The sequence below is a fragment of the Lissotriton vulgaris genome, chromosome 5 (genome assembly GCF_964263255.1).
Source record: "Lissotriton vulgaris chromosome 5, aLisVul1.2, whole genome shotgun sequence".
Lineage (NCBI taxonomy): Eukaryota > Metazoa > Chordata > Amphibia > Caudata > Salamandridae > Lissotriton > Lissotriton vulgaris.
Window position 1 is genome coordinate 176,923,634 of NC_141693.1, and position 7,537 is coordinate 176,931,170.

Below are 7,537 nucleotides of genomic sequence, written 5' to 3' on the forward strand. Positions count from 1 at the left end.
CTTCCAGCTGCAGAGCAAAGGGCCCGGCCTCACTGTCTCCGTGCAAGTAATTCATAGCCTCTGTTACCATGGTAGGCCCATGCCCCCTCGCATCTCATGCAGACACTTAGACGCTTATACACGCACTCACAGTCAGTATAGAATAGCCTCTGCCCAAGAGACCTTTTCCTCTAGATAATATGGTTCCCAAACATTAGATATCAGATATGATATGGGTACGAGTTGATCTGACATGCCAGACTTCTGTCTCTTTCCGCTAGTGTAAATGTCAAGTCCCCTGCACCCTCCAGTTCCCCGTCATTCACGCGTCATGCAGCTGCGCGCGCATCCAGGCCTCAGATTTCTGCTGACATTGCCAAATTCTGCTAAGTACCCACCTACTTGTGACACTTACATATGACGTTTCTAGCACACGCCTCTATGTTCACGCCTAGTTCACGCCTTCTAATTACGTATCACTACCACGTGTATGCTGTTATCTTGTTTCTCTCGGCTGTTACGCCTACTGTATTGGTTTCTATTGTATGATTTAAGTATATAAGCTATGTATTGTCAATAAAATATTGCTCTATCCCTTCCTGCACCCCAGTGGTGGCAGGAACAAGATATCCGATCTGGTACCATGACCATTCCTTTTTAAGGAATAAAACCCCTAAGAACTCTAACACCACAGACTCTGCCTCTTTCTTTCCGATTGAGTTATTTTTGTTAAGTACTTACCTGCATAGAAATTAGGACGGTAAATCAAATATTTACCACAGAAGTAGGAGGAGGAATCGCCATTGTCCACAGGAACACACTCAGAATCTTGAACAGCACAAATGACACCCTCAGAACCGCCGAACACCTGCATTTCCAGATCCACACCGATCCCAACACCACCCTCAGAGGAACCTTCATCTACAGACCCACAAGACCCTGTCCCCAGTTCAGCGACTCCATCGCGACATCGTCAGCACGCACACCCTCACATCCATGGTATACATCCTCTTCGGATACCTGAACTTCCACCTTGAGAACACCAATGACAGCAACTCCACCAACCTGATTGACAACCTTGCCAACCTCAGACTCAAACAGCTCGTCATGACTCCCACCCATTCCTCCAGACACACGCTATACCCCATCTTTTCCACCAGCAACAACATCATCTTCTGCCAGATCACAAACTCCACTGGACCGACCACTGCTGCCTCCACTTCAACTTTGAGAAACCCACCATGCACCACCTCCCACAACGGACCCCCACCGCAGCTGGAACAAGGTCAATGAAGACCAGCTAATTGCCACCATCGGCCAAAACTCACCAACCGACACCGACACTGCCGTCCGCAACCTCAGGCAATGGATCAACAACTGCGCCAACACTCTCATCCCGATCAAGAAACCCTCAAACAACACACTGACTGAAAAGCCATCTGGTTCACCGCCGACCTCCAGGCATCCAAACAGACCTTCCGAAGTCTCGAGAAGAAGTGGCACCTCATACAGACACATGACAACAACACAGCCCACAAGAACACCATCCGCAGGCACCACGAACTCATCCGAACCACCAAGAGGATCTCCTTCAAGGAACGCATTGACAACAATGCACCCAACAGCAAAGAGCTCTTCAACATTGTGAAGGAACTCTCCAACCCCAGCTCCAACTCCAGCGACATCCTGCCATCGCAAGATCTCTGCGACTCCCTAGCCACCATCTTCCACCGCAAGGTCGCAGACATCCACAACAGCTTCAACAACCAGACTCCCCGACAGCCACTGACACCTCAGAATCACTGCCCACCACCCACACCAGCCTCCTGCTCTCCTGGACTCAAGTCAGCAATGACAACACCATCAAAATCATGAACACCATCCACTCCGGCTCACCATCCGACCCCTGCCCGCACCACATTTTCAACAAAGCAAGCTCCATCATCGCACCCCATCTCTGGAAGATCGTTAACAACTCCTTCAAGACCGCCATCTTACCAGAGAGCTGGTAGCACGCCGAGATCAACGCCTTACTCAAGAAACCCAAGGCAGACCATAAGGACCTCAAGAACTTCCAGCCCATCTCCCTGCTCCCATTCCCAGCGAAAGTCATTGAGAAGTTTGTCAACAGGCAACTGACACGCTTCCTCGAAGAGAACAACACTCTGGACTCGGCCCAATCTGGATTCCGCAGTAACCACAGAACCGAAACTGCCCTCATCGCCGCCACTGACGACATCAGGACCATGCTGGACAAAGGCAAAACCGCTGCCCTCATCCTCCTGGACCTTTTGGCTGCCTTCGACACCGTCTGCCACCACACCCTACGCAAATGCCTCCACAATGCAGGGATCAGCGACAAAGCCCTGGACTGGACCACCTCCTTCCTCACCGACAGAAACCAGAGTGTTCGCCTCCCCGCTTTCCGATCTGAAGCCACCAAGATCATCAATGTTTTCATGATACCAACATCGTCTGATCGCACAACCTCAACATCATCTCATATGCTGACGACACCCAGCTGATCCTCTCCCTCACCAAAGCCCCCCCCACCACCAAAACCAACCTCCATGAAGGAATGAATGCCGTCACCCAATGGATGAAGAACAGACGCCTGAAACTGACCTCAGACAAGATGGAGGTCCTCATCCTCAGTTCCACCCCCTCCGCATGGGATGACTCCTGTTGGCCGACCGCACTGGGAGCCGCACCGACAACCCCCGACCACGCACACAACATGGGGTTCATCCTAGACTCATTGCTATCAATGAACCAGTAAGTCAATGCCATCTCATCCTCCTGCTTCAACACCCCTGCATACTCCGCAAGATCTACAGATGGATCCCCACCGGAACCAGAAGGACGGTCACCCAGACCCTCGTCAGCAGCAGACTGAACTACAGCAATGCCCTCCTCACGGGAACCACAGACAAATTCCAGAATCTACTCCAGCTCATACAGGATGCCTCTGCAGGCCTCATCCTCAACACCCCCCACCACAGCCACATCACAGCCCACCTAAGAGACCTGCACTGGCTCCCTGTCACCTTCTAGCTCCTCACCCACGCTCACAAGACACTTCACAACACCGAACCAGCATACCTCAACCACCGACTCACCTTCTACACCCCAAACCGCTCCGCCGACCTTGCCCTCACCACCGGTCCATGCATCCGCAGAACGACCACCAGCGGCAGATCATTCTCCCACCTCGCCGCCAAAACCTGGATCACCCTCCCCATCCAACTGCGATAGACACAGGACCTACTGACCTACAGGAGACTCCTCAAGACCTGGCTATTTGAGCAGTAGCAGCAGCCCCCCCACCCCCTAGCGCCTTGAGACCCTCATGGGTGAGTAGGGCGCACTACAAATGATTGATTGATTGATTGATTGATTGATTGATTAATTGATTGATTGATTGATTGACCCCCACTGTAGCAAGGCCACTACTCATATTCAACCACACGTTTTTTGTGTCCGTGCTTTTAGACAGAGAAAGTTTCCTAAGACTGGATGTGATGCAATCAAACCATGTTCTTTCCAGTCCCCGATAGCTCCTAAAACGACCAACATCCTTCAATGAGAACATCCATCTCTGCAGAATTTGTTGACAGATCAGTGTAAATTTGGGGATCATTACAAACTCCTGAGGCACACAATATGGATTCTGGTGACTGGTATTGCTGATTGTCAGAACCTCTGTAAAAGCCATATGGCAAGGAGAAGCTACCGGGCCCATCCATAAGGGTTGAGGCCTTTTACTCCTGATGTCCTGTTGCCCAAATTTCTATGGAGCCTGAGCAAATAGGCCAACAACCCCTTCAGCACTTGACTCTCAGTAGTAGCATGGTCAGAGCAGTCCAAATCTTCTCAGGGGAAGTAGGGGGCGGAGGGGGGTTCAGGGAGGGTAAACTCAGACTCAAAACTCAAAATATGCTCAGTAGCAGGAATAAAATATTGTCCAGTCAAATAGGTGCTTTAATGGAAAAAATGAGCATTTATAAACAAACACAAAATGAAATATGGCATACACAAACAATACACATAGCCTCATGAGGCCAGGGCTCCTGTGTTCTATCGGAAGGTCTCTAAGTCCTACTTCCCTCTCAATAGTAGTAGTTGTTATTCCCCATTCAGGCTAAATCCCAATATTGGTTCAAGTTTCAGGAGTCACACTTCACCTCTGATAAAGTCAAAATTGTTTCTGTGCTTGTAGTGCCATGAGTCAGAACAACTTTTTCCACAATATTCTGGCCCAGTGATCAGTCTTACCCTCCTGCAAGAATTGCTCAATCGGAGTCTTCGCGGGGAGTAGCAGCAGCTGCTGAGGGTGAGTAGCACTTGCGGCTTTTCAGGGGCAGAAGGTCAGATGTCCATGGTGCTTCTTTCGGGGAGATGGTAAGTTCTTCTGATCCTTCCCACAGGTGGGGGGTAGTTTGCTTCGGTTCTAATACTCAGTTGGGGCTCAGGCCTGCATGGGTCACCACGGCGGCCTCTCATTTTGACAATGGCTTGAACCAGACAGTGTTCCATTTCTTTTCTGGTGTCTCCCCCTGGCATACTGGCTTACTGACTTTACTCCGTACATGGGCTATGGCCTGAGCAACACAGCAGTGATCTTCACGACAGCCTACCCAGGCATACGGAGTCTCCAGCATCACTCTATACATTGGCTAGGGCCCGATCTGCATGATAGTAATCATACGGGAACGCCAACTTAAACCTGCACAGTGGCAGTGACTTGATTGGTGAGGCAGCCGTTACTTCACACCTTGTTACAGTGTTCCACTTGCCAGGATCGCCGCCTAAACCGTGCTCCTTCCAACACTCTCTTCCTGGTAACAAGGCACACTGGTCTTGGCAAGCAGGCAGTCGCTGGAGTTTTAGGCTCCAGTGGAAGGTGGTCTTGGTTATCCACGGGTGATGTCCACTCATTCACTTGGGAGACTGGCATGCCTTAGTTCCCAAGCTGGTTCACATGCAGAATTCTTGCAGAGCTTCTCCTCCTTACACAGCCCAACTGACTGCTTGACAGTTAACTATTTTCGGGGTCTCAAGCTCCCTTTCCTATCGTAAATTTCTAGATACCAAATGCCATTATGGTATGAGTCTTTGAAAATTGTCATTTTCAGTGACAGCTCCCCGAATCACAGATTACCCATTGGAGAGTACTACAGAGCCTGGCTCTCCTTCCTCCAGATTGTGTCCCGCCCAGCTCACAGAAATCCGGCAATCCACCAATCTGTCTGGGGGAATTCCTCTACCTTCTTCTGATTCTCCCATCACCCTGGGTCTCCCAAATTGGAGCCCAGATTCGTTCATGTATTTTACAATTCACAGGCACACATACACACAGCACATGAATACAACAACACTCGAGCTACACAGCGCTAAATACAAGTTTGATGAAGGCCAAGGGTGTATTAAGCACAGAGCAGCAGAACTTTACATGAGTGAGCCTGTAGGCCTCACTCCAGTGATTAAAAGGTTAAAAGGCCTGTTGACTTGTACTGATCACTACATCATATGCTGCCACCACCGTGCTCATGCTACTCAACCCTTGGCAAAAGCACTAGCCTTAGCCACTAAGAGGGTAGCACTTTGGGTACCTCTCCAAAATCCACGAAACAGGTTTATGTCATGGCACACACACATGATCTGAATTAGCCACTGATAACAAAAATCAGCACCAGGGATCCAGATATCATTGCACCTGGGGCACTTAGGGCAGGATTACACATCTGTCACCATACGAGGGCCTTTCCGTCCCAAAGCCAATACTCTGAACAAGCTTGGAATCATAATTTTGAAATGGCCCCAGTCTTACTACCATTACCAAATAACTCTGTTTCACACAAATATGAACCAGATGATTCAGATAACATGAGACGATAGAGACATGCATGGGAGACATATGTGTGTGTAAATGTATAGGGGTTTGAAGAGCACAAACCGCACTAAAGAGCAATGGAGCTCTGACAAGGGTGGAAGCCTTAAGTTATGATTCTGGGTTGCTTGTGCCCAGGTTAATGCTTGCTATCAAAAATGCTTTTTGCAAAATGTATCCATAAATGTATGCACTTTGTCAAACATTCTGAGATCTGTTGCACACTCATTGTTCTGATGTATTCTCAAACTTCTTTAGGCCTTTTATGAGACTTGCTGCAGCACGAAGTAAGTTCCTAACTCAGACAGGAGCGGTCTGGGCAGGTAAGAGCGGTGGGGTGGTGGGGTCGGGCTGGGGAGATTCGACAGTCAACCACGAGGGAAAATTAAATAAATAATTAATTTTTCCTCGTCGTCTGTCGAAATCCCCTCAGAGCCTAGACTGTTGATGCCCACAGTGTCTGAGCATGAGAGGAAGGAACTGACAGATACTTTGTAGGAGGTAGAGGGCGAGGAAGAGCAGCAGCAGTGGTAACATCCATACAACTACAGAATGTATCTGGTGTTGTGCTCACAAAGTCATTTTCAGGCAGCTGGATGTTCAATGGTGGTGAATCTACTGTGTGAAGATGTATAATTTTCTGAAGCTGTGTCTCTTCATCTTTATTCTGAATTGCAGAAGTATTCATGCAATTCTCCATATGAGTCTGCATGATTTTCCTTTCCTTCCATAATGCTCAGAATTTCCATATATTCGTCAATATGAAATGTTGCCAAAGTTTTAGCTATGATGCATATGTTTGAGGAGAAACATATGATCATACCTCAAGTCATTGTGATCTCTGCTGGAGAGCTGAAAACACGGGGTTGGTGAAATTGCATAATATTTTCCCACAAAATCCTGTCTAAATTTGGTGATAAATGTAAAGATTTGATACTTGTATAGTGCACTACTCACCCACAAGTGTCTCAAGGCGCTTGTACAAATACCGCTGTGGAACCCATCCTGGCTTTTCCTGTGAGGTGTCCACTCCTGGGCACCCCCAAGGTGGAGGCCAGGCATCCTTAGCGTTGTGGGGGCCGTTGTGGAGATTAAGCAAGCTATTGCCCAGAGTTGCAGAGTGGGACTCCATGATTGGAATAGGCACCGAGGCGAGAATTATCAGGTCCGTGGAATTTTGAGCCCAAGACCCGCTGAGGCGGGGAATTGAACCCTGGTCCCAGGCTAGAACTCTGCCTCAGGGTCTGCCGCTCTAACCATTGAGCCACACTTCTCCACTGATATAATAGTTTAGGATGAGATGTGGTTTTCAGATGTATTGGCTAAATGTTTTTAAGTAACAACGCACCAAGGCATGCTAACATCTTTCAAGATACCAACACAAGACTTATTCAAGCAGAACATGTTTCCTAACAACAGTGTCGTCATAAACTAGTTTGCCATGGGCAGAAAACTGACTGAAATTGCATAATGTGGAGGTTCAAGTAAGTTTGCTAATTTTATTAGATAACACAAAATTGCAGGAATTTTCTGAATTTCATCTGCATAAGCGATTTTTTTTCCAGGTCTAGCTGTTTGTTCTAATTAATGCATCGTGTCTATAAAAAAAGGTAAGCGAAACCTGGGTAACTGGTTACACCACAAATAGCAACACAACAGTCCATATAT